The sequence below is a fragment of the Plecotus auritus genome, assembly GCF_963455305.1.
Source record: "Plecotus auritus genome assembly, chromosome: X".
NCBI classification, from domain to species: Eukaryota; Metazoa; Chordata; class Mammalia; order Chiroptera; family Vespertilionidae; genus Plecotus; species Plecotus auritus.
Window position 1 is genome coordinate 73,717,227 of NC_137784.1, and position 25,589 is coordinate 73,742,815.

General features: G+C 41.6%; 1 pseudogene across 1 annotated transcript in view; it reads right to left on the minus strand.

The window, feature by feature from the left end:
* Positions 1–25,347, minus strand: part of LOC308240165 (ATP synthase subunit O, mitochondrial-like) — an 89,233-nt pseudogene extending 63,886 nt beyond the window's left edge. The window contains exons 1-3 of the transcript in view: positions 25,335–25,347; positions 23,591–24,177; positions 23,231–23,339 (exon numbers count right to left, since the gene is read on the minus strand). The product of the transcript in view is annotated as an ATP synthase subunit O, mitochondrial-like (transcript). The remainder of the gene's footprint in view (positions 1–23,230; positions 23,340–23,590; positions 24,178–25,334) is intronic.
* Between the last annotated feature and the right edge of the window lie 242 nt (positions 25,348–25,589).

Below are 25,589 nucleotides of genomic sequence, written 5' to 3' on the forward strand. Positions count from 1 at the left end.
TCCCTTTCGAAATGTATTAGTGGCATCATATTCAAATCCACATCAGAACCAGTATAGTAAAAATCAATGCATGGAACAAAGCAATGGAACTTTTTGCTATGTCTGTTAATCAGATGGAAGTTAACTTAGCAAAGATAAAACTTTTTTTCCTATTCCCCCCAAAAACAAACAAATAAAAAAGAAAAGAAAAAAATTTAAAAACAAAAGGCAACTACAAGGATTCTACAGACAGTGGCAAAAAAAAATGTTAAAACTAACAGATATAAAAATAATGTCAGTTACTGAGTGTTCATTTCCCCATAAGAACAGCTTAGATATTTCATTAATCTAGGAGATTCATCATGTTTTCACAATTCAGAAGACAGTTTACTAAACATGTGCCATAACATTAGGAGATTTTGATTTCAACAATACATTATCAGACGATATTTCACTAGTGATGCTTATAATATATGGAAGGCAGGCTAACACCAGAGTCTAAAATAATTTTTTTAAAAATATCCAAAATCAAGTCTGTCTATGGTCTACTATCTTACAAATAAATATAAAAATAAGGTAGAAATTATTATAGACTAGAGACCCAATGCACAAAATTCGTGCAAGGGGCTCGGCCCTCACAGCCTCGGCCGGCCCTCGCAGCCCTGGCTTCGACTGGAAGGTCATCCAGATGGTCATTCTGCTGTTTGGTCTAATTAGCATATTAGCTCTTTATTATATAGGATGGTAGTAAATACACAAACCAAGTAACAACTCAATGTGGTAAAAGAAAACAGTGGCAATTACTATGATTAACATTGTGGAAAATAGTGAGTGTGGCACTGCCTAACATTTTCTACCACGGCAAATTTAAGGATCAATTTTAATAATTTATCAAGCATTTATTGAACCAATATATAGAATATACCATGCACTGTTAAATGTCATTAAAATGTAGCAGTTCAAAATATTTGGGCCTTTACAAAGATCGCAACTCTAAAAATGCATTAAAGTAGCAGTATAAATCAATCCTATATAATAAAAGGCTAATATGCAAATTGTCCCCTCAGCCAGGAGTTCGACAGGGAGTTTAACTGGGAGTTAGATCAGGGGGCGGGGCTGGCCAACCAACTGCCCGGGGCCCTTCCCCTGGATGGCCCAGCCTAATAGACCCCAACCAGGGTGGGCCGGCCGGACCCCACCTGTGCACGAATTCGTGCACCAGGCCTCTGAAGCCATTAAGGTAGAAAATCTAGTCTTGTGAAGAAATGAATCACTGGTATTCATTGACTATTGCCACCACTCGAATGCAACCTCTACCAGGAGGGAGACTTTGTGGTATTTACCACTGTAGCCTCAACATCTAGAGGAAATCTGCCACACCGTAAACATACAACCAGTAGGTGCTGAATGGAGGTATACATCTAGACTTGACAACCAAATAAAATGAACAGCGGTGCCTGTGATTCAACTCTTAAACAGGTCAATGTTAAAGGAAATACTTTGAAAGACACTGAGATGAAAATGAAACATATCTTGGTCTACAAATACTTCACAAAGTACTATATTTCTAAACCCTCTCATATGATACTTACACTTTACACACAAACTAATAAACATATGGCTAGCAGTAAGTATTAGGTTGCCAGGGATGCTGTAACAAAGTATCACAGACTAGGTGGCTTAACCAAAAGAAAATTATTTCCTCACAGTTCTGAAGGCTAGAAGTTTAAGATCAAGGTGTCAGCAGAGTTGGTTTCTTCTTGGGCCTCTTGCCTTGCCTTATACATTGCCTTTTTCTTCATGTGTCTTCACATGCTTATCCCTCTGTACATGTCTTTATCCTAATCTCCTCTTTTTATAATGACTCAAGTCACATTGGAGTAGGGTCTTCTCTAATGTCTTCACATTAACATAATTGCTGCTTTAAAGATCCTATGTGCAGATGCAGTCACATTTTGAAGCACTGCTGGTTAGGACTTCAACATATGAATTTGGGGGGGACACTATTCAGCCATAACACTATATGACACACATGCTGGAGTATGAATTACATAACAAGTGAATAATATATACAAAATCTTAAAATACAATTTAAGGGGTGAATCATTTACTCAAATTTTTAGTTGCCATAAGATAAATGGAAAGATAACAAAAGGTAATATATAGGACAAAGTAGCAGAATGAATTATATTCACAAGGGTTGAGGGATCTCAGGGGAGGAAGACATATTCAACATAGATATGGGGGAACATTTCCTGGAGTTGGTGTCTTTTGTTGTTGTTATTTTGTTTGTTTATTTTTTAGGTCTATAATATCTTAATAAGGGTTCCAAAGGTCTGAAAGAGTTAATATTTCTATAAGAATTAGTCAATTTATTTATTCTCAATCAAGACTTGTCTACTTTATATTATTTATTCCAATGGAGTTGTATATAAAGTAAGTAGTTAATCAATGTAAGGGGGGAATAAAGCTAATCCTATATAATAAAAGGGTAATATGCAAATTGACCCTAACCCTGGAACAACCAGGAACGACCAGTCACTATGACGTACACTGACCACCAGGGGGCAGGTGCTCAATGCAGGAGCTGCCCCCTGGTGGTCAGTGTGCTCCCACAGGGGGAGCGCTGCTCAGCCACAATCCGGGCTGACAGCTGCGAGCCCAGCAGTGGTGGTGGGAACCTCTCCCACCTCCTCAGCAGCACTAAGGATGTCCGACTGTGGCTTAGGCAAGTGGACGTCCCCTGAGGGCTCCCGGGCTGCCAGAGGGATGTCTGACTGACAGCTTAGGCCCGAACCCCTGGGGAGTGGGCCTAAGCCGGTTGGTGGACATCCCCCAAGGGGTCCCAGACTGCGAGAGGGTGCACGCCGGGCTGAGACCCCCCCCAAGTGCACAAATTTTCTTGCACTGGGCCTCTATATAATGAAAGAAAAGATCAAACTTTCCTTACTTTATACACAGAGTCTAGGCCAAAATATTGTTTTCATTTTCTAATTTTTATCAAATTAGTTGATGGTGAAGTTGGAGTCTTTAGGTACTAAGCTCAGTCATAAAACTTACAGAAAAAATACTCCATATTTATATTAATTTAATTATCCTATCATATTACATAATAATGTACCTATTTTATATTTCATTGTGGTGGAAGATCATTTTCATAAAAAGGATGAAGGTGTTCCAAAGGTCTTATGCTGACTAAAACAAAGGCCAGGAAGAATTTTCTGGACAAACAAAGAATAAACAAGTTTTGAAGGTAAAGAGTAGTCGGAAAATGAAATAGAGACCTTCCCTAAAGCAAGTTGAAAACAATTTTATTTTATTTATTTTTTTTAATTTTTTATTTATTTTATTTTTTTAATAAATCTTTATTCAGATTATTACAACTGTTTCTCCTTTTTCCCCCCACAGCTCCCCTCCACCCGGTTTCCACCCCACCTTCTGCCTTTACCTCCCCCACACTGTCCTCATCCATAGGTGTATGATTTTCATCCAGTCTCTTCCTGAATCCCTCCATACCCCTTTCCCCCTGAGAATTATCAGTCCACTCCCTTTCTATGCCCCTGATTCTATTATATTCACCAGATTATTCTGTTCCTCAGGTTTTTAATTCACTTGATTTTTAGGTTCACTTGTTGATAGATATGTATTTGTTGTTCATAATTTTTCTCTTTACTTTTTTCTTCTTCCTCTTCTTTAAGAATACCTTTCAGCATTTCATATAATACTGGTTTGGTGGTGATGAACTCCTTTAGGTTTTTCTTATCTGTGAAGCTCTTTATCTGCCCTTCAATTCTGAATAATAGTTTTGCTGGGTAGAGTAATCTTGGTGTAGGTTCTTGCTATTCATCACTTTGAAAATTTCTTGCCACTCTTGTCTGGCCTGCATAGTTTCTGTTGAGAAATCAGCTGACAATCGTATGGGTGCTCCCTTGTAGGTAATTAACTGTTTTTCTCTTGCTGCTTTTAATATTCTCTCTTTGTCTTTTGCTCTTGGCATTTTAATTTTGATGTGTCTTGGTGTGGTCCTCTTTGGATTCCTTTTGTTTGGCGTTCTGTATGCTTCCTGGACTTGTAAGTCTATTTCTTTTACCATGTGGGGGAAGTTTTCAGTCATTATTTCTTCAAATAGGTTTTCAGTATCTTGCTTTCTCTCTTCTTCTGGCACCCCCATAATTCTGATGGTACGCTTGAAGTTGTCCCAGAAGCTTCTTACACTATCTTCAACTTTTTGGATTTTTTTTTCTTTTTGCTTTTTCAGTTGAGTGTTTTTTGCTTCTTTATATTTCAATTCTTTGACTTGATTCTTGTGTTCCTCTAGTCCAGGGGTGGGCAAACTTTTTGACTCGAGGGCCACAATGGGTTCTTAAACTGGACCGGAGGGCTGGAACAAAAGCATGGATGGAGTGTTTGTGTGAACTAATATAAATTCAAAGTAAAGGAGTGGAGGGGAGAGCAAGAGAACCGGATAGAACAGCCGGCTCCGGCCCGCGGGCCGTAGTTTGCCCACGGCTGCTCTAGTCTGTTGTTGGGTCTCTGTATAATATTTTTTATTTCAGTCAGTGTATGTTTAATTTCTAGTTGGTCCTTTTTCATATCTTCAAGGGTCTCGTTATATTTATCGGCCTTTTCTAGGATATTCTTGAAAAGCCCTATAACCGTGGTTTTGAATTCTATATCCAGTCGTTTGTTTTCCTCCATTTCTTTTGTTTGTGATCTGTTTCTTTGTTGCCACATTTTTACTGCTCCCCTGAGTTGGTAGGGTAGGTTTGTGTGCTAGGTTTCCAATATGGCCCAGTGGGTCGGCCTCCCCAGTTAACCTGAGGTAGATACTCTTGGTGCACCCCTTTGTGTACTGTGTGTACATCCTTGTTGTAGTTAAGTCTTGATTGTTGTTGGTATCACTGGGAGGAATCTACTCCAGGCCAGTTTGCTGTGAGGATCAGCTGTGTCTACGCTGGGAGAAGTTCAGTGCTGGAGACAACCTTATAGGATTAGACTTGCCAAATTGCAAAAGCCTCTGTGCTCAGCTTGGATGGGGTAGAGTCTCAGGGCAGAGCAGATAGTCTTGGCTTCCCGTCAGCCTTGCCCTTGCGCGTGCGCCTCCAGACCTCTGCCTTCCCTGGCTCCCGAGTCTCCGCCCGAGAGTCCAGATTCCCCCCCCGCAAGAGCGTGGGTCCCCAGGAGCTCGCCTGGAACTAGGATTCAGTGCAGTCAGAACTGGGGTTCAGTACAGTCAGTATCTTCTGACTCCCTTCTGCTAGGGAAAGCCTGTGGCAACCTCCGCAGCCTTTGTGCGCACTGGCGCACACGCCTCCAGACCCCTGCCTGCCGGGGCTCCCCCGGGTTTCCCCCGGGTCTCCGAGTCTCCGGGTGCCTTTCTCTCTACATGACAGTCCAGACTCCCCCTGTATGAGCCTGGGTCCACGGGGTTTCGCCCGGAACTGGGGTTCAGTGCAATTGGAACTGGGATTCAGTGCCGTCGGGGGCTTCCTTCCCCCTCCCGCCAGAGAAAGTCAGCCAGGCTCTCAGCCGCCCTTCCTCTCTGCACGCACAAAGACCCTTTGCTGTACCTCCAATTCTCTGTGAGCCTTTCTCTTTCCTTCTAGTTGTAGAATTTCCACTCAGCCAGCTTTCCTGTGGTTCTGGATGGTGTCCGTTCTGTCTTTTAGTTGTAGTTTTGAAATTGTTGTGCAAGGCAGCAGTTTAGGTGCTTACCTATGCTGCCATCTTGGTTTCTCCCTGAAAACAATTTTAAAATATTGCTGTAATAATTTTAGGCTGACTTTGAAATAGAAAATTCTAAAACAAGGAATCACAAAATACTAATGAATACTATTTTTCCCTTTAACATCTATAAAACATGAGAAGATATGGTCAATGGCCAAATCCTTCTTGGTCCCAGCATGTTCTTGAGCAAGGAGATAACTAAATGCCAGATTTTCTTTCTTTTCTGAAGTCAAGATATGAAACCTAGAAAACCAATTCTCTGGGTTAACGCAAATGGTAAATACATTAAGGTGCTTTTTAACTTCCTTTTCCCAAGGATTTCCTTAAGTAATGACTTTTGGAACCAAATAAAGGATCATGCTTCTGAGATTGATGCAACAAAGAATAATTTGCTCTCACATTTAAGGTATAAAGCATTTGTTTTCTTAATTCAAAAACCTACAAGCCTTTGGAGCTTCAAACATAGACTTCTTGGGCTGGAGTGTGTGTTTTTGCTTTAAGAGTTAGGTATAAAGTACTTAATTTGGAAGGCCATTAAAATGGATTATGGCTCTCTTTGGATCCAAGATGGTGGCAGAGTAGGTGTAAGTTACACTCACCTCCTTCCAAAACCAAATCATAACCACAACTAAATTATTGATAAATGAACCTGAAAAAAAAACAAAACTGAAAACCTGCCAAACAGAAATCTTATAACCAAAGATTTAGAGAAGAAGCCACTTCAAGACTGATAGGAAGGACAAAGTTGCAAAGGGGGCTGGCTCTGCACCCACGTGCAGCAGTTGAGAATCTGGAGGGATATAAAAGCTGCAAAGGTCCCTTGTGGGGTGAGGGGTCTCAACCACAGGCTGAAATACCAGTGCTGGGAAGAGGAGCCCACATAACATCTGGCTGTGAAAATCAGCAAGGATTGTCTGCTAGGGTAAAACAGGAGACTACTAGAAACCCAGGTGTTCTCTTAAAGGGCCAGCACACAAAATCTTATTCATGGGCACTCACATTAAGCTCCAGTGGAAAGACAGCAGCTCTGAGTGGACTGGAGTCATTTAGGGAGAAATTGTGTTTTGTGGCTTTTGGGACAACCACCAATGTCCCTGTGGTCTTGAGGGACAACCACCAATGTCCCTGTGCTGAGTTTCTCTCCCACACCACCCACAGATGCCATCTGTCCTGGGTTGAGCACTCCCTTCCAGTCTAAGAGAGACTGAGTTGTGTGGTTGCAGGGCAAGGATGATTTTTAACCACACACCCTGACCAGCACCATCATTCCTGTAGAGAGCACTCCCTTAATCTGTTTTGGCCTTATGAAGTCTACTGGCCTCACCTGGAGTCCCAGTCCCATTGTAAAGGTCTTTGAGCCCCAGCTGGGTGGTGGCTAGCCTTGGTGTACCCTGGGACTTTTTCTGAGTAGCCTCAGACATAACACTGGCACTGAGTATGAATCTGTATTAAGTTGGTGAACACCACTTGACCCTATCTGGTGACTCACTGAGATCCTAGCTCATGCAACCAGGTTACCACCAAAGGCTTTTCCAGTGACAGCCTAAGAGGCAGCTGGTAGGCAGAGGTGGATCTTGGGATGCCTTGGGCCTTTTGCTGGCCTGCCCCAGGCTCAGTACTGATGGAAGCAAGCCTCAGTACAGAGAAAGACACAAACTATGGATTACTTTGTAGCTCCTATCAGGCAGCCCACAACTGGTCACAGGCAGCATCTGACATTGACCTGCACCAGAGTTCCTCTAAAAAAAAACTCAGAACTGACTCAGAACCAAGAGGGGGGTGTAGGTAAACACCTGTACTCACTGCCTCCCACAACCACATAAAAATTACAACTAAAATACAGAACTACCATCATTCAGAACCACCTGAAAGCTGGCTGAATGGAAGGACTGCAAGTAGAGAGATAAAGAAAAAAGTGCATTGAGATTGGTAGGAGGGGCAGGGGTGCAGAACGGGCTGGTCCAACACCCACATGTGCTGTTTTTTGTTTTTTTTTAATTGAGAGAGAGAGAGAGATACTCTTTGCAGAGACCGCCTGTGAGGAGCAAGGGGACCAGCCCCTCAGCCCAGGGTTCCAGAGCTGGAAAGAGAAGTCCCCAAAACTACGGGCAGTAAAAATCAATGGGGATTGTGACTGAGTGACATGGAAGCTGATGGAAACCCAGGTGTTACATTTAAAGAGCTTGAGCATGAACTTACTCAGACTCCCAGCACTGGGTGGCTTTGGGGGACCCAGACACATACAGAGAGGAACTGGATTGTCTGGCATCAGAGCAAGAACTCAGGCGCAGCTTTCTTCTAGACAGAGGTGCTCACAGGGGTCATTTTTCCTGTGCTGGGACCTCCCCTGTTACAGGACTGACTTGCAGTCATATCTGAGTCTCCATCAGCCTGGAGCACAGTGTTTGCTCTGCCCTAGGGATTGCCTGAAACCCCACCCCATCCAATTTGCAGGCCCACCGAAGCTGTTTGTAGCAGCTTTTCCATATGAATGGCCTGTCCTGGCTCAGGCTTCAGACTTTGGTAAAATCTCTCAAACAAGCTGCAGCTGGCATCAGCATGCCCGAAACCTATCAATAAAAGGCCCAAGACCCGGCACTAACACCAGCCTGCCTTGCTTCACGCAGGGCCTCACCTCTGCGCACAACCTACACAGGGATGCACCTAGAGTGTCCACCTCAGGTGACTGGGGAGACTGAGCCACTGGACCCTACAGGACACCTACTACACAAGGCCACTCTACTAATTCTAGGAGACACAGCAGTTCTACCTAATACATAGAAACAAATACGAGGAAGCAGCCAAAATGTGAAGACAAAGAAACATGTCACTAATGAAAGAAATGGAAGTAAGCAAACTACTAGATACAGAATTCAAAACCATGGTTATAAGGTTACTCAAGGATCTTCATGAACTTAGTGAAACTTTCAAGGATCTTAGTGAGAATGGCAAAGACATGAAAAAGGACTACTCAGAAATTAAGCATACACTAACTGAAATAAAAAAAAATAATTTACAGGGATTCAACAGGAGTGTATTATGAGAATAAAATAAAAGATTTGGAATATGAGGAAGCAAAAATCACCCAATCAGAACAGCAAAAAAAAAATTAAAAAATATGAAGATAGTGTAAAGAGCCTCTGGGACAGCATCAAGCATGCAACACTTGCATGCCAGAAGGAGAGGAGAGAGAGCAAGATATTAAAAACCTATTTGAAGGAATGAAGAAAACTTCCCCTACCTGGTGAAAGAAATAGACTTACAAGTCCAGGAAGCACAGAGAACCCCAAAGAGGCCCATACCAAGTCACATCATAATTAAGTTTCCAAGGATTAAAGACAAAGAGAGAATCTTAAAAGCAGCAAGAGAAAAGCAGCTAGTTACCTATAAGGGAGTTCCCATATGAATGTCAGCTGGTTTCTCAACAGAAACTTTGGATGGAGTGGCAAGGAATATTCAAATTGATGAATAGTAAGGATCTACAACCAAGGTTACTCTACCCAGCAACACTCTCATTTAGAATTGAGGGTCAGATAAAGAGCGTCACTGACAAGAAAAAGCTAAAGGAGTTCATCACCACCAAACCAGTATTACATGACATGTTGAAGGGTATTCTTGAAAAAAAGAAGAAGGAGAAGAAGAAGAAGAAGAAGAAGAAGAAGAAGAAGAAGAAGAAGAAGAAGAAGGGATAAAAATATGAACAGAAAATGGCAACAAATACATATCTATGAACAATTGAATTTAAAAATCAAAATAAATGAACAAAAAATCTAATGAGCATAATAAACTGGTGAATAAAATAGAATCAGAGACATGGAAGCATTGAACAAAATGATGAATCTCAGAGAGAAGGGGGTAGGGGAGGTCAGGAAGAGATTAAACAGAGATCTTACCTATGGACACAGACAGTAGGGTGGTGAAGGCCTGGAGCGGGATGGGAACAGGGTGGAAGGCAGCAATGGGGGAAAAAATGGTGGACATCTGTAATACTTTCAATAATAAATATTTTTTAAAAAGCTTCAGAACCAACAGACCCAGTGACAGGATTCAGACCATATCAGCATGACCCAATTAGTTCCACAAGTGGCACAATCAAAGGAAGATCTTGGCAGGTACCAGATCCTGCCGGGGTAAATTCCACATTGTGGGGTCAGCCCCCACACAGCAGCTCATACACTGTGGTCAAGTTTGATCCTCGCAGTCAACCAGCCTGAGGGTTGACCCCAAGCATAAGGGGCCAATAGCACTCAAGACTCAACTACAACTGGAGGGCTCACATAACCCAGACAAGAGTCATTCCTGGAGCATCTTGCTTAGGTGGTCAGAGAGATTGCACACCTGAGCCCCCCAGGACACTTAATACATAAGGCCAACTTACCAAGACTGGGATACATAGCAGATCCACCCAATGCACAGAAACAAATACAGAAAGGCAGCCAAAATTGAGAGACAAAGAAATATGCCTTAAATGGAGGAATAAGAGAAATTCCCAGAAAAAAGAACCAAATTAAATGTAGGCAAGCAATCTACCAGATACAGATCCAATAAAAACATATTTTTAAAAAAAGAAAGAAAAAAACTAAGAGAGTTATGCCATTTACAATTACATCAACAAAAATAAAACACCTTGAAATAAATTTAAGGAAGGAGATTTTAAAAAAGCACACACAAAAAACACCTGTACTCAAAAAATTATAAGACACTGGAGAAAAAAACTGAAGAAGATACAAATAAATGGAAGCATATACCATGCTCATAGATAGGAAAAACTAACATCATTAAAATGTCTATATTACACAAATCAATTTATAGATTCAATGCAATTTCTATCAAAACACTGATGGAGTTTTTCACAGAAGTACAACAAATAATCCAAAAATGCTAATGGAACCACAAAAGACCCAAAATTAGCCACAACAATCTTGAGAAAGAAGAACAAAGTTGGAGGTATCATGCTACCTGATATCAAAGTATACCACAAGGCCATAGTAATCAAAATAACACCGTACTGGCATAAAAACAGACATAAAGACCAATGCTACAGAATAGAGAACCTAAAAATAAACCTACATCTCTATGGTCAATTTATAAATGAGAAAGGTAGCCAGGACATGTGATGGGGTAAAGACAGTCTATTCAATAAATGATGCTGGGAAAATTGAACAAATACATGGGGGGGGGGGAGAGAAATAAACTAGACCATCTTCTTACATCATATAAAAGAATAAATTCAAAATGGATTAGACTTATATATAAGACTCGAAACCATAAAAATCCTAGAAGGAAACATAGGCAGTAAAATCTCTAACACATCTCTCAGCAATGTTTTTTCTAATATATCACCCCAGGTAAGAAAAAATAAAAGAAAAAGTTAAAAAATGACACTACATCAAACTAAAATATTTTTGTAAAATAAAGGAAACCATCAATGAAATGAAAAGTCAACCCACTGAATGGAGGAAGATATTCAGCAATAATACATCTGATAAGGGGTTAATAGCCAAAGTTTATAAAGAACTCAGGCAACTCAACACCAAAAATGCAAATAATTTAATTTAAAAAGGGCAGAGAAATCTGAATAGACACTTCTCCAAAGAGGACATACAGATGGCTAATAAACATATGAAAATATGCTCAATTTCACTAATCATCAGAGAAATAAAATTAAAATTACAATGAGTTATCACTTCACACCTGTCAGATAAATCATCAATAAATCAACAAACTAAATGTTGGTGAGGATGTGGAGAAAAGGGGACCCTTGTGCACTGCTGGTGAAAATTCACATTGGTAAAGCCACTATGGAAAACAATATGGAGATTCCTTAAAAAATTAAAAATGGAACTGCCTTATGACCCAGCAATTCCACTTCGGGGTTATATATGAAGAAATCCAAAACAATAATTCGAAAGAATATATGCACCCCCTCTGTTCACTGCAGCATTATTTACAATAGCCAAGTTATGGGAGAAATCCAAGTCTCCATCAATAGATAAGTGGATAAAAAAGTTGAGGTACATATATACGATTTAATATTACTTGGTCATAAAAAAGAATGAAATCTTACCATTTTTGACAGCATGGATGGACCTAGAGAGTATTATGCTAAGTGAAATATCAGCCAAAAAAGACAAATATCATATTATTTCACTTTTATGTGGAATTCAAAGAACAAAATAAATGAACCAACAAAATAAAAGCAGACTCAGAGATACAGAGAATAGACTGATGATTACCAGAGGGAAGGGGTGTTGAGGGAATGGGTGAAAAAGGTGAAGGGATTAATAAGTACAAATTGGTAGTTACAAAATACTCATTGGAATTTAAAGTAGAGCATATGGAATATAGTCAATAATATTATAATACTATGTATGGTGCCAAGTGGGTACTGGAAATGTCAGGGGAAACCCTTTGTAAAGTATATGATTATCTGATTATTATGCTGTATACTTGAAACTAATATAAAATAATATTGAATATAAAATCTAATTAAAATACGCCCAGTGGAGGAAATCAAGATGGTGGCATAGGTAAACACCTATACTGCTGCCTCGCACAACAATTTCAAAACTGCAACTGGAAGACAGAGTGGACATCGTCCAGAACCACCGGAAAGCTGGCTGAGTGGAAATTCTACAACTAGAAGGAAAGATAAAAGGACACTGAGACCCAGAGGAGCTGTGGAGGACAGAGGTGCGGAGACCCAAGTGCGGAAAGGGTGGGCGGCTGAATACGCGCCTGGCTTACTCACAGCGCGGAGAGGGCAGGCAGCAAGCACGCGGCTAGCTTTCTCGTTCGGGAGGGAAACAAAACTTCCCAACTGCACTGAAATACAGTTCCGGGTGAGACCCTGGGTACCCAGACTCATTCGGGGAGAAACTGGACTGTCTGGCAGCGGGCAGAACTCGAGGGCAGCCTTCTCTCAGAGGTGTGCGCAGCCATTGCCGCGGGACACTGAGACACAGGGGCCTCGTAGAGTGGGGCTGATGGGAAACCAAGGCTGTCTGCTCCACCCTGAGACTCCGCCCCATCCAAGCTGAGCACAGAAGCTCTCCCAGCAGAGACACAGCTGATCCTCACAGCCAACTGGCCTGGAGGTCAACTCCCCCCAGTGATACTAACAACAATCTAGGCTTAACTACTACAAGACTGCACACACAGCCCACAAAGGGGCCCACCAAGAGTGTTCACCTCAGGTAACTGGGAAGGCTGAGCCACTGGGCCCTATAGGACACCTAGCACACAAAGCCACTCCATCAACTCAGGGAAGCAGCCAAAATGCGGAGACAAAGAGGCAGGTCACAAATGAAAGAAATGGAGGAAAGCAAATGACTAGATATAGAGTTCAAAGCCACGGTTATAAGGTTTTTCAAGAATTTTCTAGAAAAGGCTGATAAATTTAACGAGACCCTCGAGGATATGAAAATGGATCAACTAGAAATTAAGCATACACTGACTGAAATAAAAAATATTATACAGAGACCTAAAAGCAGACTAGAGGACCGCAAGAACCAAGTCAAAGATTTGGAATACAAAGAAGCAAAAAACACTCAACCAGAAAAGCAAAAAGAAAAAAGAATCTAAAAAGTTGAAGATAGTGTAAGGAGCCTCTGGGACAACTTCAAACGTACCAACATCAGAATTATGTGGGTGCCAGAAGAAGAGAGAGAGCAAGATACTGAAAACCTATTTGAAGAAATAGTGACCGAAAACCTCCCCCACTTGGTGAAAGAAATAGACTTACAAGTCCAGGAAGGGCACAGAACCCCAAACAAAAGGAATCCAAAGAGGACCACACCAAGACACATCATAATTAAAATGCCAAGAGCAAAAGACAGAGAGAATATTAAAAGCAGCAAGAGAAAAACAGTTAGTGACCTACAAGGGAGCACCCATACGATTGTCAGCTGATTTCTCAACAGAAACTATGCAGGCCAGATGGGAGTGGCAAGAAATATTCAAAGTGATGAATAGCAAGAACCTACAACCAAGATTATTCTACCCAGCAAAGCTATCATTCAGAATTAAAGGTCAGATAAAGAGCTTCACAGATAAGAAAAAGCTAAAGGAGTTCATCACCACCAAACCAGAATTATATGAAATGCTGAAAGGTATTCTTTAAGAAGAGGAAGAAGAAGAAAAAGATAAAGATAAAAATTATGAACAACAAATACATATCTATCAACAATTGAATCTAAAATCCAAGGGAATAAAAAATCTGATGAACAGTATTAACTGGTGAATATAATAGAATCAAGGGCATAGAAAGGGAGTGGGCTGACAATTCATGGGGGAGAAGGGGAGTGGAGGGTACGGGAAGAGACTGGACAAAAAGTGTACACCTATGGATGAGGACAGTGGCGGGGAGGTAAGGGCAGAGGGTGGGGTAAAAACCTGATGGAGGGGAGCTATGGGGGGGAAAAAAGAGGAACAATTGTAATAATCTGAGCAATAAAGATTTATTAAATTAAAATAAAAATAAAAAAATAAAATACGCCCAGTGGTATAGATGCATGGAACAGAATAACAGATCTCAATGGCAAGTGAAGGTTAGAGGGGATGGGACAGGAAGAGATTAACCAAAGAACATATATGCATAATCCATGCACACAGACAATAGTATGTGGAAGGCCTGGGGTGTGGCAGGGGTTAGGTAGAGGAAAGCAAAAAGGGAGAAAATGGGAGATATCTATAATACTGTTAGTAATCTGTACTAATAAAAGCCTAGGTGGTCCTCACGCACTACATCATCACAAGATGGCCACCACAAGATGGCCATCACAAGATGGCCACCACAAGATGACCGCCACAAGATGGCCGCACGCACAGTGGAGGCGGGTCCCAGTGGCTGCTCTGTGTGGTGAGGCCTAAGGGTCCCGCAGCTCTGCACAGTGTGGAGGAGGTCAGTCTTGGCATCTCTGCTGCCTCATGTGGAGGAGGCCAATCAGGCCGGCAGGGGAGGGCAGTTGTGGGTGATCGGGCCAGTAGGGGAGGGCAGTTGTGGGAGATCAGGCTGGCAGGGGAGGGCAGTTGTGAGTGATCGGGCCGGCAGGGGAGGGCAGTTGGGGGTGATCGGGGTGGCAGGGGAAGGCAGTTAGGTGTCAATCAGGCCGGCAATGGAGTGGTTAGGGGGCAATCAGGCAGGCAGGCAGGCAGGCAAGCAGTTAGGAGCCAGCAGTCCCGGATTGTGAGAGGGATGTCCGACTGCCAGGTTTAGGACCAATCCCAGCAGTCGGACATCCCCCGAGGGGTCCCAGATTGGAGAGGGTGCAGGCCAGGCTGAGGAACACCCCCTCCCCATGCACGAATTTCATGTACCGGGACTCTAGTAATTATAATAATAAGCAAAAAACCCACAGAAATATAATTTTAAAAAATGAGTTAAGATAAATGAGGATTAACTTTTCCTACCACTTAAAACAGCTTGGACTTGCCTTTTGAGCTCTTTTTAAGAACTCAAATTTAGCCTTAGCCAGTTTGGCTCAGTGGATAGAGTGTCAGCCCTCAGACTGAGGGGTCCCGAGTTTGATTCCGGTCAAGGGCACATACCTAGGTTGCAGGCTTGATCCAAGCCCTGGTCTGGGTGCATACGGGGGGCAACCAATCCATGTGTCTCACTCACATGGATGTTTCTCTCTCTCCCCTTCCCTTCCATTCTCTCTAAAAGTCAATGGAAAAATATCCTCAGGTAAGACTTAACAACAAAAAGAACTTAAATTTAATCTTTATATACCTAAGAGAGTTCAGAGCCACAGAAATTCTGAGTCCAAACAAAAGCAAGCTGTCATGGTAGGGCCTGGAACCAAGCTTTTCACAATAAGTTCAGCTTGAAGCATAAAGAAAGATTTCCTAGGAAGTGACTTAATAGGCCTTAATCCTTGATTAAACCTCAACCCAGTAAATCAACCATCTCCCCACCCCTTGGCTGCTTAAACTAGGGTCAGTCCAAAACAATAACTTAAAAACAAAACTATACTAAAATAACATGCATTCATTAATCAGTTTGTTAGTTGGGAGCATTGAGACCTTGATTGAATGGCACATAAAGCCAGTAAGCTTTAATGGGAGACTGTGAGGAGGGTGGAGACCTTAGAGTCATCTTTGACTCTTTTCTCTCACATTGCAAGTCTAATTAATTAGGAAATATTGTTGGCCTACTTTCAAAATGTATCACTGACCACTTTTCACTACATCCACTGCTACCACCCTGGTCTTTGTCACCATCATGTGCCACTCCCAACTGGCATTCCTGCTCTGTCCTTCCCCCCGCCCCCATAGTCTATTTTCAACTAAGAAATCAAAGTGATTTTATAAAAATAAAAATCTGACACATCAGTTGTGTGTGCCAAATATTTCCATTTCAATGAGAGTTAAAGCCAAAGTGCTTACAATAGCTCATGAGGTCCTAGATGACTGAGTCCCCATGATCTCTCTGACCTCTTCTTTTATTATTTCCCCACTCATTCTCTCAGCTCCAGGCACACTGGCCTCCTTACCAAGCATACTATCCCCTTAGGGAAGTCGTTGGCAAACTAATTAGTCAACAGAGCCAAATATCAACAGTACAAAGATTGAAATTTCTTTTGAGAGCCAAATTTTTTAAACTTAAACTATATAGGTAGGTACATCATTATTAACTTAATTAGGGTACTCCTAAGCTGGCCTTTACTAAAAACTCAAGGGGCCAAAGAGCCGCATGTGGCTTGCGAGTCGCAGTTTGCGGACCACTGCCTTAGGGGCCTGTTACTTTTGCTTGGAGCTTTCTTGGCCCAATATCCATTTGTTTAATTCACTCATTTCCTTCAAATCTTTCCTCAAATGTTTTCCTCAGTGAAGCTTGCCTTGGTTATTGCAAGCCCCACCCTACCTTGGCTCTTGTAACTCTCCTTATTCTGCTCTAAGTTTTTTTCCTTGATAGTGCTTATCATTTTCTATATACTATATATTATACTTATTTATATTCTTTACTAGAGGTCTGATGCACGAAATTCGTGCAAGGGCCTTGGGCCTGGCTCCTGCCCACTGCTTCCATGGCCAAGGACCTCTGCTGCCTCTGCCTTGGCCCCAGCCTGCTGTGGCTTTATCTGGAAGGAAGGACGTACTGAAGGATGTCTGGTCTAATTAGCATATTACCCTTTTATTATTATAGATTGTCTATGTCCCCCTACTAGATCATAAGCTCTTCAAGGATAGTAATTTTTATTTGCTTTGATTACCTTGATCAATGTCTAGCAGAGAGTAGACACTCAAGAAATATTGTTGAATGACTGACTGAAGGAAAAAATAAATGGTTCTGAAGGAGATGGTAAATGGGGACAGTTCTAGTGCAGCATGAAGTCACTGGAGCACAACAAACCTGTGAGGTGGGTAGTAGACTCATTTTATAGAATACTCCAGAGAGATTAAATGACTTATCCAAGGTCACTCTGCTAATTATACCAGAATAGAACTTTCATGTATGTCAGTAAGACTCCAAGTCAGATTGCTACATGTCAGTTGGAGCTAGAAAAAGTTGCTTAAGAAAACCCAGTGGAGGTGATTTGACCTAGTACCTAAGATACTATTCTAATTAAAAGTAAGACCCCAAACAAATGAACAAAAGTAAGAAGAGAAAACAGCTGTCAGGCTAAAGGAAAGAGATCCTGAAAGGTAGATTTTTAGGCTTACTGCCCGTTGGTTAGAAATCTGGAGAGTCCAGAGGGGAGGCAGTGTCTCAGGAATCCTTGAGGAGGAGCTTTACATCACTCTGTTTTGCCTTGACTGAATTCCTTTGGAGAACCTGAAAGTTGAGACACATCCCTCCCCAGCAATTCCCTAATGTCCCCAATAAAAGTGAGACAGAATAGTGTCCCAAGATTTATCCTTCACTCAGGGAAGAGAATATTCAGCACATCTTTAATGGAATTTGAGGTTCTTCAGAATACTAGTACATTCCCATGAAGACAGGTATTACATTTCCCCTTCAATATAACTTGGAACAGCTTTCTAAATCCAGCTTATCAGTATCTGACTCAAAGAATTTTGGGGGGAACACATTAAAATGCTTAGAATAATATTTGACATTTAGTAAATATTCAATTACTGTCAGTTATTACATATTTTTAAATTATGGGGTAGAAATATGACATAAATAAATTAAAAATTAAGCCAGCTAAGTTCCTGGGCATTTAAATTTTTTGTTAAAAATTAAAACTAGAGGTAAAGTAATTTTATTCCAACCTCATTCTTATTTTATTTTCTTTACCAGTAAGACTGAGGCTCTTTTTTATTATATATTTTTATTGATTTCAGAAAGGAAGGGAGAGGGAGATAGAAACATCAATGATGAGAGAGAATGATTAATCAGCTGCCTCCCCTCGCCCCACACTGGGGATCAAGCCTGCAACCCCAGCATGTGCCCTGACTGAGACTCAAACCATGACCTCCTGGTTCATAAGTCAAGGCTCAACCATTGAGCAACAGTGGCCGGGGACTCATTTTTATTTTATTTTATTTTTTTAAAATATATTTTAATGATTTTTTTACAGAGAGGAAGGGAGAGGGATAGAAAGTTAGAAACATCGATGAGAGAGAAACATCGATCAGCTGCCTCCTGCACACCCCCCACTGGGTATGTGCCTGCAACATATGTACATGCCCTTGACCGGAATCGAACCTGGAACCCTTCAGTCCGCAGGCTGACGCTCTATCCATTGAGCCAAACCGGTTAGGGCCTCATTTTTATTTTCAATGATAAAAGGATAAATGGCAAATTGTTTATTATTTGAACAATATTTAACATTTATTAAGCATTTAATAATAATAATCCCTAAATATTTTTAAATAGTGAGGTACCAATGAACATATAAAAATGAGAGTGAATTTGATATTCAATAGTGAGAGAATCAATTCAATACATTTCCAGAGAGAAAAAGCAGTGCACCTACAAGTTATGATACCTGAATTCTGCTCTTTTTTTCATGACCTTCAGAGTGCCTAATATTTGGGTATTTAGTTATAATGTAGTATGGTTTTTAAAGGACTGAGAATATGTTTTTATTTTTTTTTAACTCTAGACAGTTTATTTTTCAAGCAATGCTATACTTTTGTGTTTATACATTTGTGCATAACTGAAATGTTCCCAGTTTCACTTAATTTCCACTTAGAGTAAAAATAAATGTAAAGTAATGCTTTGTATTAAGAAAAGGGAACACAGGTATTACTTCATGTCTGTACCCTCAATTACTTTTGGATTTATTGTTAAATGTGACTTCATGGGTTTGGGCTCACTCATAATTACACTGTAGCTGTGGGAGCCAGTATTGTTCTGTCCCTATTTCACAGGCCACCCATTCAAAGATTTTCATACATATGTACTAGCACTGACTAGGTGTAACACTATGGAGCATTCCTCCCCACTCTAATACCCCTAAGTCACCATTATCCCCACAACCTCCCAGAACATGGAGGGTTGGTGAACTATAAAAATGTGATAGACTATTACAGAGGTATATAATTTGTGGAACATGAGTCATGATTCTGTTTGTTTTATGATGAGATGAAAAATCATATATTTTTATCAAAATGGAAATGGAAAGCAAAAAATAAAAAGATGGTGTTAGGTTTTGCTGTATAACAAGCTATCCTGAAACTTAGTGGCTTATACTTCTGTGGGTCAGAAATTTGGTCTGGACATAGCTAGGCTAACTTGTCAATGCTAGGCTTCTCTTTTCATGTAGCCATTCATCTGCAAGATGGCTAGAGTGGGCTTCTTTTTTAAAAAAAAACAATGTTATTGATTTTAGAGGGAGACAGAGAAAGGGAGGAGAGAGAGAGAAAGAGAGCAGAGATTGATTGTTCCACTTATTTATGCATTCATTGGTTGATTCTTGTTTGTTCCCTGACTGCGAGTCAAACCCAAAACCAGGGCCTAGAGCAGGCTTCTTCATGTAGGAGAGGCAGGCTTCCCAGAGAGAAAGAACAGAGGAGTTGTAAGGCTTCTGGAGGACTAGGCTCAGAATTCACACACTCTGACATCTCTAATATACTAGTGATGAGAAAAGTTGCAAGACCAACTCATATTCACAGGATAGGGAAATAGACTCCACTTTTTATTAGGAAGACCTAAAAAAATGCCCATTTCAATTTAACACAGGTACCTAAACCTGCCTTATTGTACTTAAACCTCAGAGGTAATAAACCAAAGTCAGACCAGGCAGGAGCTGATAAAGTATATTAAGAAATGTGAACTTTACCCTGAGGGGAAAGGGAAAACATTGGAATGTTTTGAGTAGGAAATTTATATGATGAAATGTATGTACTAGAAATACCACATTGACTGAAGACTAGAGAATGGATTAGAAGAGATTAAAGAAGTGCAAGTATGAAAGCAGTAGTACTGTTTGGAATTTTCTTGTTATGATTCAAGCAAGAGGTGGCTTGGATTCAGTGTAGTGACTAAGAGAATGGAGGGAGATGCACAAAATTAGAAAGTTATTCAGGAGATAGTAACTGTTAGGATTCAATGAACACGAGTGGGTAAGTAAATCAAAGGGTAATAATGGAAGTTGAAATATTAATTTTGGGTTACAACCTGAGCTTGTTTGCATCTTGATTTATTTCAGACCCTATAATCATATTTGAACTGTACAGGTGGTTTCCTATTATCAAGAAACACTAGAGGCCCAGTGCACGAAATTCGTGCACGGGGGAGGGGGATTTCCCTCAGCCCAGCCTGCACCCTCTCCAATCTGGGACCCCTCGAGGGATGTCCGACTGCCCGGTGGGATCAGGCCTAAACGGGCAGTTGGACATCCCTCTCACAATCCAGGACTGCTGGCTCCCAACTGCCTTCCTGATTGCCCCTAACTGCTTCTGCCTGCCCGCCTGATCACCCCCTAACCACTCCCCTGCCAGCCTGTTTGCCCCTAACTGCCCTCCCCTGCAGGCCTGGACACCCCTAACTGCTCTCCCCTGAAGGCCTGGGTCCCTCCCAACTGCCCTCCCCTGCAGGCCTGGTCACCCCTAACTGCCCTCCCTTGCAGGCCTGGTCCCTCCCAACTGCCCTCCCCTGCAGGCCTGGTCACCCCTAACTGCCCTCCCCTACAGGCCTGGTCACCCCTAACTGCCCTCCCTTGCAGGCCTGGTCCCTCCCAACTGCCCTCCCTTGCTGGTTATCTTGTGGTGGCCATATTGTGTCCACATGGGGGCAGGATCTTTGACCACATGGGGGCAGCCATCTTGTGTGTTGGAGTGATGGTCAATCTGCATATTACTCTTTTATTAGATAGGATAGAGGCCTGGTGCAAGGGTGGGGGCCAGCTGGTTTGCCCTGAAGGTTGTCCCGGATCAGGGTGGGGGTTCCCTTGGGGCGTGAGGTGGCCTGGGTGAGGGGCCTGTGGTGGTTTGCAGGCCGGCCACGCCCCCTGGCGACCCAAGCAGAGGCCCTGGTATCTGGGGTTTATTTATCTTCTACAATTGAAACTTTGTAGCCTGGAGTGGAGCCAAGCCTTCTGCTTGCTCCGTGGCAGCAGCCATTTCTATTGGGATTTATGTATCTTCTATAATTGAAACTTTGTAGCCTTAAGTGAGGCCTGGGCCGGCCAGGGTGTGCAGAAAGCTTGGCTTCCTCCATCACCAGGGGCAACCCTAGCCTCCTGCTCTTTCCAGCTCCATGGCTGCCGCCATTTCTGTTTGGGTTTATATATCTTCTATCATTGAAACTTTGTAGCCTTGAGTGGAGGCCTAGGCCAGCAAGGGCAGGCGGAAAGCTTGGCTTCCTCCATTGCCGGGGAAACCCAAGCCTCCCTCCTGCTCTCTGTGGCCATAGCCATCTTGGTTGGGTTTATTTGCATATTCGCTCCTGATTGGCTGGTGGAAGTGGCTTTGGGGCGTGGCTTGTGGGTGTAGCAGAGTGATGGTTAATTTGTATATTACTCTTGTATTATATAGGATTGCCTTGTTCAATGATAACATTTGTATCATTACACAGTGAAGCGGTCACTAATGTAGTAGGTGCTTAAAATAAAATCTTATTTCATAATATGGCTAATGTATTGCTTCTTGCTTACTTAGAAGCACAAAACGGATATGTACTCTATTTGTTAGTATTTTCAATTAAATAGAGCATTCAGGGTTTCATTAATGATCCAACAACTAGAATTGTTCTAAAGTTTCAACTTCTCAATAAGTTAACAATATTCATCGATAAAATTCAATGATTCTGGTGCACCTATTTCCCATGGCTGTTACAATTAACATTCTGCATCCTGTTAACCTCCTGACGAAGTATATTTAGGCTTCACAACCACAATACAATTCCATTTGGAGTCACTAACTTCATCTCTTTGAGTAGTTATAGTGTGGTGTTCTGCAAAATGGTTTCTGCCGGTTCTCTTACGAGGTTTTCTGCTGTTCTATAGTTTCAGAAGGTAACACCAATTTATTCTGAAACCAGAGGATGACATTTTACTCTCTTCAAGGTCTTTTTCTCCATCTTCTGTGCTTCATCTTTGCCCAAGGGAAAAACATGCATAAATGAAAGCAACTTCCACACATTATGTATTTATTGAACAGCTCTACCTTCTGTCAGAGCATTTAGCTAAGATGTAAATCTAAGAGCAAGGTGAATTCTGTATTTGGTTATGCAGTCACCATCTAATTTCCACACAGACAGTTTTCAAGTCTAAGTAATATTCATATCGCCTTTGCTTTTGTTCACATTTATCATTATAAAAGGAAAGTAGGGGTTTAAAGATGTTGGTTTCAGGGAGGGAGGAGGTGTTGTGAAGCCTTATTATCTTTATATGTGCTAATATATCACTTTCTTTCATCCGAAATGTAAAAAAAAACACACAAAAGTAATGTCTGCTAAAGTTGAGTGGAGACTAAAGTTTCACCTTCAAACAATAATTTTATCTCATCCTAAACTTGAAATAAATCTTAGTAATGCCCTCAGTCCCTCCGACAAATTAGCTCACATTACAAAGCCAGCTAAATATAAAACAGCTGTGTGCACATCATTCTGCTTGATTGTACATTTCAGTCCATAATATGAGTAGCCTTGTATGCATACTGAGTAATCCATACCCAGAGGGTTGTTTGGATGGTAGCTGATAGATTTATATTCTATTGATTGAGAAAGTTTGAGAAAAGTAGCTCCCCAAACTACAGTAATGAGAAACAATCATAATGTTGTACATTGATGATTATTTAGCTACAAAAGAAATATGACTTCCCAGACCTGATTTACCCTGGTACTAAAATGTATGTTTATTTCAAATGGACAAATTAAGGTTTTAGGATAAGGCTGCAAATTATTTCTTTGAGGATCAGAGGGAAATATTTCTGAATGCAACTTTATTTCTAAAGTAAACTGGTATTTCTGGGCTGCCATCTTGATCTCAGTGGGATGGAAAGTTTGGAAGTCTATTGTACTTGATTTTAACCCTTGATTTTTTTTTTTTTTCCTGTTCAGGAAACATTTTATTGTTGCTCCAAGTTTAAGAATTTTCACTGCCAGAAAAATCAACACTTCCAGAAAAACCTCCCATATAACTTTGCTCAGGTTCTGAATCTTGATTTTTGCAGACATATCAACATATTTCTCCCCAGTACAGACAATCATTCCACCCATGATTGACCAATCTTTTCTTCTGTTGTTGTTAATTTTCACCCAAGGTTATTTCCCCCCCATTGATTTTTGGAGAGAGTGGAAGGGAGGGGGAGAGACAGAGAAAGAGAAACATCAATGTGTATCAATTGGTTACCTCCTATACCCATCCTGACCAGGATGGGGGATCAGGCCTGCAATCGAGGTACATGCCCTTGACCGGGAATTGAACCTGGGACCCTTCATTCCACAGGCCAACACTCTATGCATTGAGCCAAACCAGCCAAGGCTGACTGGTCACTCTTAACTTCTAATTTCGATATTTGGCTTTTATTTAGGAAGCTATCAGGACCATTTTTAATTCAGAAAGAGTGGCTTCATCTAAAGGAGATGCAGTGGTCACCGTGCATGGGCCTTCTCCACAGTGGACACTCATCATGGTAGGAAAGGCAGAAATGATGCAGGGGGTATTGGTTCAGGGACCATTTTCAGCAAGCAAATTGATCATTGATCGGGTTGGATGTGAGGGGAGAAGATCTTTCTTTCACAGTCATGCGATTCAGGCTTTTCACTTTAACAGAACGTTTTGCAAAGGGATTAAAAATCAAGCAACCATTTTGGATTCCTTCAGGATTTGTGCTACTCTCATCAATTCCTTTTCTACTTGTTCCAGTTTATTCTGTTTATATGTAGCAAAATAAAGAGCAGTGGCATAGTGACCTTCGATACCATATACCTGAACAGGTGGCGGCACAAGCTCGGCAAACGGCCTGGCTATAGGTGTGCTGAGTCATCGCACCTGCTGGGAGAGCCCAACACTGCTGGGGAGGCTATCTCCTCCCGGGGGCTGTAGGTCAAACCCAAGTTAGGAGAGAGTAGCCCTTGATTTTAGCAGTCACATCATATTTAAGTAGCACGTTATGAGAGGAGCTGTTTATTTATAGAGCTCGGTAATTTTGATTTTTTCAACCTAGCTCCTATCATAGAGTTTGGTATAGAGTAGAAGATCAAGGATTATTCATTTTATTGATCAAGCAATCCATCAATATCAGAAGATACTTGGATTTACAAAACACACAATAACTTTGAGGAATGGTTGCACCTAGCAGAAGAATTCTACAGGTGAAGCACTGGGTAGTTAAACAAAAAACAAACAAACAAACAAAAAGCCACAAATTGAAAATCAAGGCAAGACAGTGCTTTAGTAGTTAGAGGATTATAATATAACTAGAGGCCTGGTGCACGAATTTTTGCACGGGTGAGGTCCCTTGGCCTGGTGGGCAATCGGGGCCGATCAGGGCAGGCCAGCTGGGAGGAAGAGGGAGATTGGCCTGCCGGCCTGGGGAAGGGACTGCAGGAGGTTGGCCGGCCATGGGAGGTTGGCTGTGGGAGTGCACTGACCAGCAGGCGGCAGCTCCTGCATTGAGCCTCTGCCCCCTGGTGGTTAGTGCACGTCATAGTGACTGGTCAGCTGGTCGTTCAGTTGACCAGTAGTAATGGTCGCTTAGGCTTTTATATATAGAGATATAGATATTTATATAGGGCAAGTAACCTCTCTATGCTTCAGTTTCCTCATCTGTGAAATAGAGCTGTTAATACATGAAAGGCACTTAGAATAATATTTGACATAGGTAAGCATTACATTTATATCAGTTATTATGATTATGATGATGCATAAATATCTCATTCTAAACTCTTGTATTAACCAGAGTCTGATCAGGAAGACAGAAACAACTCAGTACTTAAAGCACAGGGAATTTAATGCAGAAAAGTGTTGCACAGGTTATGGATAGTCTCTGAGAGGACAAAAGGGAATGGGGAAGTAATCAAGAGTTTAGCAAAACCAGGACTTTGCAACAGTGCTGGAGTATAAGGCCAAGGGGAGGAGCAGACGTAACCAAAATCAGAACCACGGTTCAGGGCCACTGAGAGGAGCCTGAAACCATGGCAGGATTCTTCAACTGGAGCTGGAGCCACAGACGCCAAGAAGGAGGGAAATAATATTTTGGCTTTATTTTCCTATCCTCCAATATCTTACCAGGGGCTTTCATTGCTCAAACCCATGTAAAAGCTATTTGACAAAAGAACCTTAGAAATGTCACTTGTAGGGGTCACCTCCTGGCAATACAGAGCAGAGCAGGGAATGGATTTGAGAGCCAATGGATCAAGGACTCGTGCAATCCCACATTGCTTGTTCCCTTGACTTACTGCTTTACAAATCATCTTTCTCACTAGACTATAAATATCTTTGACAGTAGAGCCAGAGTATCATACCGTTTTGTATTTCTGACCT